The sequence below is a fragment of the Thamnophis elegans genome, chromosome 5 (assembly GCF_009769535.1).
Source record: "Thamnophis elegans isolate rThaEle1 chromosome 5, rThaEle1.pri, whole genome shotgun sequence".
In the NCBI taxonomy this organism is placed as follows: domain Eukaryota; kingdom Metazoa; phylum Chordata; class Lepidosauria; order Squamata; family Colubridae; genus Thamnophis; species Thamnophis elegans.
In genome coordinates, this window is record NC_045545.1 from 62,766,749 (window position 1) to 62,776,419 (window position 9,671).

A 9,671-nucleotide genomic window follows, 5' to 3' on the forward strand; every position below is an offset into this window, starting at 1 on the left:
GATTGGGGACGGATTTGAATTTAGCTCCGCTTTCGGGCCCAGGCGCCCTGGATTTTCGGGGGCAACTCCCTGCTTTAGAACCTGTTTTTCCTGCCTCGGGTTTCTCCACGACTGTACAGGCAGAAGTGGCGAGCTGGGGAGAGGAAAAAAGAAGAAAAAAAATCCCTAGCTAGTTAACCCTATCTCAATCGCAGCTACCCACGTGCAAGTAAGTCAATTTGGTGTCGTTTTCAGGGGGCTCGGTTTCTCAGGCCCCTTCCTCTCCTGCTGACAAGGAGATGATGAACCACTGCTGCTACATTGGCAATTTGGAGATCTGTTTCCCCCTCACCTGGTGTCAAATAATGGCCACTAATTCAGAAAGGTCCACTGCAGATCAGATATTTGCTCCTGCCTCCTTCCTAAAAATCAGAGGGTTGATCCTGTTTTGCCCAAGTTAGGCTTGAAAGCAGGGATTCTACTTTCAGACAGGATCTTTCCTGGTGCTGGGGATGGAAGAGAGACTTTCTGCAAACAAAGCATCTGTTCTTGAATGGGAGAAGAGACTGCACATCTCAACACTGTTTCACCTTGACTTCCAAAAATTGCAACTAGAAGAACAGTCCAAGAAAATAAGCATTCACACAAATTGCTTCAGGAAAGGGAAGCCAGAGATGGAGTTAATGTCAGCCGTTTCAGGTTTGCAGTTCTTTCTGAAGCACATCTACAGTGTCTCTGAGCCTTCACTGGTGAGCCTGACAAAAATACAGGGAGGATATATTCAGATTGTGGTTGCTTAATAGCTTTTCAGGATCAGAGCAGGCATCAATCAACAACAAGAATAGGGAATATAATCAGATATTTATTGCCAATATAACCACTTATACTTCATCAGAAAGAGAAAATGTAGTTCCAGAAAGGATGGCAGAAAAAATAAGACATTGCATTTTAAAAGTCCTCACTTTTTTCCCCCTTTGACTATTGGGAGTTAGAACAATTAATCAGTGGAACAGCTTGCCTCCAGAAGTTGTGAATGCCCCAACACTGAAAGTCTTTAAGAAGATATTGGATAGCCATTTGTCTGAAATGGTATAAGATTTCCTGCCTAGGCAGGGGGTTGAACTAGAAGATCTCCAACTCCTTCCAATTCTGGTATTGTATTGTATTGTATTGTATTGTATTGTATTGTATTGTATTGTATTGTATTGTATTGAATCTTACTGGCAAGAGGTTCTGTATTGTCCCCATGATGTATCAGATCACCTTGTCATTAGAGAAGGTGGAAACAACTCCTAAATCTTTTCTATAATGAGCTGCTACACTCCCACCCCAACATCTCTTTATTGTCCTGGAAGGGAATTGTTGAGTCAAGCTAACACTCAATTAGAAGAAGCCCCACTCACATGGGAAGATCACATTGAATGGATTACAAAAATATTGCAGTCAAACAACTACATAGGCTTAACAGCCAAAAGCAGATAGTGCTGTAAGATGACACAAGTGATACTGAGCTCTGGTTTTCATTCCCTTCGTGGCAGCTGCAAGGAGAAGAGGGGGAAGGGGTGGCAAATGATGACACATGCATCATGCTCTCCTTATATCATTATGTTAATGAAGTGAGTTAAGTATTTGTGTTAGGCATTACACAAGCACTAGGTTGTATCGTTGCATGATTCCATGATGTTACATGTTTTCAGCATATCAACCCAACCATGGCAACAATCTAATTATTTAAACTCTGCAAAACAATGAATGAATCCTAATCAGTGACTTCACACTATAATTTCCCAACATATCCTGTAACAATTCAATTACAGCTGGAATTCAGGCAACAACTGGAATCGCATCTCCATTATTTATGTTTATTTCCTCATAAATTGTATTGCTAGGGAACACTCATGCCCATAGTTCTAAAAATACTGTTGTATCTCCATCTATCCATCCAGGTTTCCTGCTGAAGGCTTATTCCATCCTCAGATGCACAGAGAAAAGTGACTATGTATGGATAACCTGAGATTTGAAAAGAGGAACCTATGAGTTCCTGAGAAACTCATATATATTTTTCTTTTCTACCTAAGCTAACTAAATATGATGTGAAGGAATATCACCTGAGGCAAGGCAATCCTGTCTTAGTACTTAAAATACAAGTGTCTAGTACTATATCTTGCACATATATGTGTGCATGCATAAAATGATCTGTGTCTCTTTTCTGAAAGAATCCATGGATGTCAAACATTTTTAGCAAAAATTGGCAAAAGAAAGAGAGCAAGACCAAGGAAAGCCTATATCTGGTTTTCCTCATCAGCAAAATGCAAGCTGTGCTTGTTTCATTTCCATTGCTGATTAAATAATTCTTGGCATTCATTTGTTTGTCCTAAATCTGAGGTGTACAATCATTTAGCCAACCAGGCCACAGTAGGTTTTATAATTGCAAATTGGCTTCTGGATAGGGTTTGCCATACCTCTTGATTGGGATCAGTATTTTTTTTTAAAAAAATATTTTTTTATTCAATGCTTTTTAAAACTTAAAATCACAATTACATTTTTACAGCTTTCCGTTATCAGTATTTTTTTTCTGATTTCAATTTTTTCCATTCTAAGGCCTATTGTTTTATACATATACCTTCTTATTTCATAATTACTCATTTACATAATATATACAACATTTACACTTATGTTACTCTCTAAGTATATACCATTTCCTTTTATTATTTTCTGTCTCCCACCACCACCTCTAGGTTTGTAATTGGAAAGAAAGGGTAGATTATATTTTTTGTGTTCTTAAAACGTATTAACTCTCATTTAGCGTTTGTTTCAGGGGTGGGTTCCTGCCAGTTCTAACCTCTTCTATAGAACAGGTTCCACAAATCTACAGTGCCGTTTAGAACTGGTTCCAGCTCCCTCCCCCCGCCCATCCACACATCATCAAGATGAAGAGCGAGAGGAGGAATTCTGGGAGTTGAAGTCCACAAGTCTTAAGCTGTCAAGTTTGAACACCCTGGGGGTGTTAGGGATGCAAGGGTCTTGTAACTTGACAGCTTTAAGACTTGCATGCTTCAAATGTCAGAGTTTCTGAGACAACATTTTGGTTGCTAAGCAAGAGCGTTGTTAAGTGAGTTTCACCACATTTTACATGCCCACCCAGCCAAATGGCTGGCAAGCCACTTCCACCTGGTCACATGGCCAGCAAGCCACTCGCACAAAGCAGGCCACACCTACATAAGAGGTTCTAAAAAATTTTGAAACTCATCACTGGTTTGTTTCATAGTTTTTATAACTATGTTACTACTGTTTTTCAGCAGTTGTGACTTGAGAGGACTGTGAGGACCACTGGGCTTTACACATTGCTGTGGGTCTTGCCTTTCCATCTCAGCTTCAATCAAAGTGCATTATAGATGATGTTAAAGTAGAAAGGAATATAGGTAGCCCTACACTTACAACCATTCATTTGAAGTTACAATGGCCTTATAAAAAGGTGATTTATGACAGGTCTCAACACTTATGATTGTTTCATCATCTCCATGATCATGTGATCAAAATTCAATTGCTTGGTAACCAGCACATATTTATGATAGTTGCAGAGTCCTGAGATCAACATTCCAAGTTGGCTTCCAACAAGCAAACTCAATGAGGGAAGCCAGATTTGTTTAATGACCACATGATTCACATCACAGCTGTAGTGATCCTCTTAACAACCATGGTGGAAAGTTCATAAAATCAGGTGTAAATTTGTTAAGCATCATGCTAGCAACAGAAATTCTGCTTCTGATTGTACTTAAAAATTGAGGATTACCTGTATCAGAAGATATATAGGAAGCTTTAGTCCCCTTAACTTTTTATACTTATGCTTATAACATTCCCCACCCCCAGAAGATTACTAGCAGGAGCACAATTTTCTTAATATCCTAAGAAATCTGGAGCCCCAACTAGACTTAATCAAGACCTATTTTCATCTACCCTGATAGCCAAAGCAATAGGTGAATCCATGTCCCAGATGATATTTTCTGCCATTTTATTGTATGAATTGATTATCCAGTGTGGTTCCCAGCAAAATCTTCCCTGTCAGGGATGAAGCTGCAGGGGTCTGGCTCAGGAACTCCTGTGAACCAGCCAGATTTCCCTTTCGCAATATATTCCTTGCTGTTACCTCCCTTATTTTTCTTTCCTGCATTTAATTTTCTTATCCAATAAACCTGAGTGACTGGTTGGTTTGGAAGCAATCTCCCATCCCTTGGGCAGAAAAGGAAGGGGATTTTTCTTGTTGTTGACAGTTGAATGCAGACGGTTAACATAGCATTACTTTAATGAAAGGTTCCTACCTGCAATTAACCTGGGAAATAATAAATCAGTCAAAAGCCCTTCTCCTCCATTTTTAACCAGCGCTTTTTTTTTTTTGTAATCGGCTTTTAGCAATGTTTCATGAATGAAGAAACGTCAGTGCCTATGTAAGAATCCTTCAGAATATTTCTCCCAGGGAAGAGAATAGTAAACACCTTGTGCCATCATATGCCCACCATTAGCAGGAGTAAAACAACAGATCCTGGAATGAAGGTCTTAATCCAGGAAGTTTGAAAGTCATTGCCATAGGATATAGCTAATGATCCAGCTGAGATCTTAGCAGATCTTTAAAAGGAAATAGACCATTGTATGGATAAATAGGAACAGCTACAGACTGTGTAGACAGTTTTAAGGACAAAAAGGTTCATTCTTCAGGGATTAGCTATAATAACACCAATTCAGAGAAACAACTATCTCAGTTCCTTGTTATTTTACCAGATGGCCTGATGGATCCTCCCTCCTTATGGAGGCCATCAAACCAATTAAGAAAGAACTGTTCTTGGGGTGGAGATATCATTTTGACCCACCTGAAAAGCCTATTTTCACCACAGTAAGAACCATAAAGTGCTAAGTACTATAATTAGTTTTAAATAAATAATCCAAAATGTAAACAAATAAGAAAAGTCACCTAAGTGAGTTGGCAGCATTCCCTTGGTCCCATAGTCTCTATTAAGAATATATTGCAATATTCCATACAGTAACCTAATTCCTACCAAAATTTGCATTTTGCTAACTTAAAAGATTGGTGGATTAAGTGAATTGGTGTTGAATTGTGAGTCAAATTAGATGCAATATTATTTGTGCAATTTTCAGTTATTAAATGATATTAATAACATGTTATACAATATCTTTTTCTCATAGATAACAACTCATTCATAGTTAGGTTAATTAGGGGAACGCTTCATTATTTATGCTTGAGTCTATTCTCAAGTTCAAAATAAGAATAAACCAGTAGTAAACAACATGCAGAATATCCAGATTCCTTCCCTAGTATTTCTTGTTGAATCAAGGACAGAAGAAATGTGTCACACCTATTTTGTTGAATTGCAGCTCCTAACAATGGCCCCTTGGTGAAAATTTCATGATATATGGTTGGCCATATGTAGCCCGTTCCATTGCTAAATGGCCAGACAGTAGGCTATGATAGAAGCAGCAGAGAACAATTAACAGTACAGTTGTGGATTACACCAACTATTTGATTTAAGATAAGGTTACTAAAGATATCCATGTAGCAATCACAATCCTACAATGGTGCAGGAATCCCTAACATTTTTACTGATTGGCACATTTGCAATTTTGATAACATGGTGTGTGAATTTTCACACAAAATCTACTGGGAAAGTTTAACTATTTCTGAAATGATTATCATGGGAGACATAACTAGTTCCCATTTACTTCCCCTAGAGTAAAGATCATTATTGCAAGGATGGAAGGAACATACTATATAAGTGACGCAACTGCCTGCTGCAGTATTGGTAATTTATTCCTTTGGCTCTGGGTCCCAGACTTCATCCTTAGGCTGATCTCTAGTTGCCAGTATGATCCCAAAATTCCTTCCTTGCTTTCATTTTCCTGTGGATAGAAAATTCTTCCCTATCATTTTGTCTCAGCATTGCATTCTGATGTTTGCCTTTCATCATGATTTCATTACCATAAATGGTAATGTGATAATGTTAGATTGAAATATCACATTATGGTTATATTGCCGTATATGTCTTATGACTGAGCCAATAAGGAAGAATAGCTTCCAAGAAACCATTTGCATACATTTACAACCAGCAGTTATTTTAACGTTTGGTTAACCTGACAGTGGTGATGAAAAATCAGAAATCTGGTAGCCCTTTTCCAACTAACACTAGCTTCCACGTGCCTTCAATGTGTTGGCTATCTGTTAAAGCCCTTTGTGACATGGGTCCAGATTATCTGAAGAACTGTTTTGTCCCAATGGGACCAGCCTGCCCCACTCCTGGCAAAAAGAGTACCCACTGCAGTTCCCCTCAATCAAGGAATTTTGGCTGGCAGTGTCTAGGACAGTGTTTCTCAACCTTGGCAACTTGAAGATGTCCGGACTTCAACTCCCAGAATTCCCCAGCCAGCATTCGCTGGCTGGGGAATTCTGGGAGTTGAAGTCCGGACATCTTCAAGTTGCCAAGGTTGAGAAACACTGGTCTAGGAGAACAATCTGCCATGTTCCCCATGTTTGGAATATCTTGCCACCAGAGTTGAGATCCACTCCCACCCTTCTGACCTTTAAGAAGGGCCTCTGCCAATTGGCATGGATGATGGAGAAGCCATAGGCTGGAGTTGGTTGGTTTAGCAACAGAGAAAGTACCTCCTCCGCTCCACTCTGAGCTTTGCTAAGTTTACATTTAATCCTTTGCAATCTGTTTGGTTTTATATTTAGAATTGTTTTTATATTTCTACATGTACTATGTTATAGCAACAGCAATAGCAGTTAGACTTATATAGCAATAGCAGTAGACTTATATACCGCTTCATAGGGCTTTCAGCCCTCTCTAAGCGGTTTACAGAGAGTCAGCATATTGCCCCCAACAATCTGGGTCCTCATTTTACCCACCTCGGAAGGATGGAAGGCTGAGTCAACCCTGAGCCGGTGAGATTTGAACAGCCGAACTGCAGAACTGCAGTCAGCTGAAGTAGCCTGCATTGCTGCATTTAACCACTGCGCCACCTCAGCTCTTATAAACTGCCCAGAGTCACAGCATATAAATTTAATAAATAAATAAATAACACATTTTATTAAAAAGCATATGTTTTCCTGAACCGTAGTTCACCGCATCAGATAAGTGATATGATGAGAAGAAAAGTTACACAGATGCAGTTACATGTGAAGCAGATGACACGTGCATCCTTAAGTAGCAATTATAATATATTAAAACTTGTCTTTTTAAGACCTGAGACAGTCTAAAATATTTTGAAATATGTGAGTTAGGCAGTTTCTTCCTCTATGATGCTGGTATAATTTTGTTGTTCTAGTGTGAATTAGAGTTTATGGCCTAATTTGGGGGAGAGGGTACATTATGCTGTATAATGTCTTTGTCTTTGTTTGTTTTTCTTTATAGTAGATGTAAATGGAGTTATGGTGTTTCTAGAACAACAGCATAGCAAACCTATGATACGTATTATGATAATAGCTTTGAACTCACATTTCATGTATATGTATAAAAACATAATGACTTTTTTCCGGTATTTGGAATCTTAGAAGTCAAATTCTGAATCTAGTCTAGTCTTGTTAGTCTAGTTAGTCTAGTCTAGTCTAGTCTAGTTTAGATTAGTTTAGTTTAGTTTAGTTGTTTAGTTTAGTCCTATTTAAGATTCCCAGCTTGAACTTTGTTGTATCCAGGGTGAAAAGTTGCATTTACAAATCTGCTTATGAAAAATGGTCATAAATTCCAAAAGAAATTACGCCTGGCATCATCAATTGAAAAATGCATACAGTAAGAAATCTTTCATTTTAGAGTTATTTCTTAGCATAGTCTTCTTTAGCTTATTGCTCTCTAAATATATGGATTTTAGTTCCCCAAATTGCAGCCAAAGTACCATTTGAAATATATAAAGGTCCCTAACACAAGCTGAGACTGAAGCAAACCTAATGTGTTAATAAAACTGAGCATGAAAAATGCTAATTGAAAAAAAATAGTTCTTGAAACGATGGATAGTTTGATAGCTGTTACCTATTTCTATCTATTTGTCCAGCATTAACTCAGCAAAGATATTTCTATGTGACCAAGTAGAAATTGGCTAGACATCTCTCTTTATGGCTGTAGACTTCAGAATGAAGAGAGTAGGAAAAGTAGTATAAATTTGTGTTTTGTGTTTTTCTAGTATCCCAATTTGTGTTTCCTCCCAGCTGACCAATAAAAGAATGCAAAAAATGCAATTCAATCAGAGTTTGCCTCAGGCTCATTTCCAGAATACAGGCCGTACACCAGTCCTTATCCCAACCAGCTGCCATTGTTCTGTTGCATTTTTTTTTTAAAGGGAGGATTGTGGAAAGAAGGTGAAATGCTTGCAGCCAGACATTTTTCCCAATAGCTGTAATTAGGAAAATAAAGTTGTTGGTTGCTGTAATGCTTCAATAAAGGACCAAGGTCTAAAATAGCAATCTCTGCCTTTAGATAGGCACCATTAACATGAACATGAAGATTTCTTGTGGGGAGGCAAGGAAAAGGTTTGGAACAAAGCAACCCCCTTGCTATTACTACCACAGGTCCCATCCAGGGGTGGGATTCAATTTTTTTAGCAACCGGTTCTTTGCCCAATTGCTGGGTGGGCATGGCCATAATGGGAGTAGCCTACTCAGCCTCCTGCACCAAGGTGGGGGGTGTTCACCCTTCTCAGGCTCTGGAGGCTTTTCTCGAGCTCCGGGAGGGCAAAATGGCCTCCCCCAGGCTCCGAAGGCCTTCCAAAGACCGGAAACAGCCCTGTTTCTGGACTTCCGGGACTTCCAGGAGGCCTGTTTTTTGCCCTCCCAGAGCCTCCATGTGGGCCTTGCACTTACCTGGCATACAAAATGGGCCACATGGAGAGTCCTGGGAGGGGTGGAGTGGGGTTGGCGTGCCAGCCATTCTTTGCAGCTACCGGTTCACCGAACCAGATATAAAATTAGCATCCAGGTTCCCAAAACCTGCCCAAATCGGCTGAATCCCATCCGTGGTCCCCATCCTATTCATGTTGCAATTGTACAAAATCATCGCTACCAAACTGGGGTTTTTACACGGGAAGAGAAGAGAAAATGGGATTTTGATAGTTTCAGACCCAGCTCCCTTTGCTTCAATTGTTCTGCTTGTCAAAATCTTTGCAAAGACTTACAGTGACAAAACTACAATCCCAGCAGCAGTTTTAAAACAGAATCAATCACTGGAGCAATATGCATACAGATAAGCAAGCAAACCAAAGCCCCTGAAGGATAACTTTCAGGAGGAATCTGAAAAAATTGTTGAGATTTTTACACTTTTAAGAAATTATGACTACAATGCTTAATCAACCGAACAATGGAAGTGGAGTAATGCTGGACCTCTTGTCAATGGGAAAATCACAATCTCTGTTGTCCTTCATCCAAGTCATGATGGTGCAGTGGATACAATGCAATATTGCAGGCTAACTCTGCCCACAGCCAGGAATTCAATCCTGACTTGCTCAAGGTTGACTCAGCCTTCCACCTCTCCAAGGTCAGTAAAATAAAGACCCAGATTGTTGAGGGTGTTATGCTGACATTTGTAAGTTGCTCAGAGAGTGCTGTAAAGCATTAGGGAGCAGCATATAAATCTAAGTTCTATTGCTATTGCTATAATGGGAGGTGGAAAGATCAGATACGCTACAGTTGTGTTGAA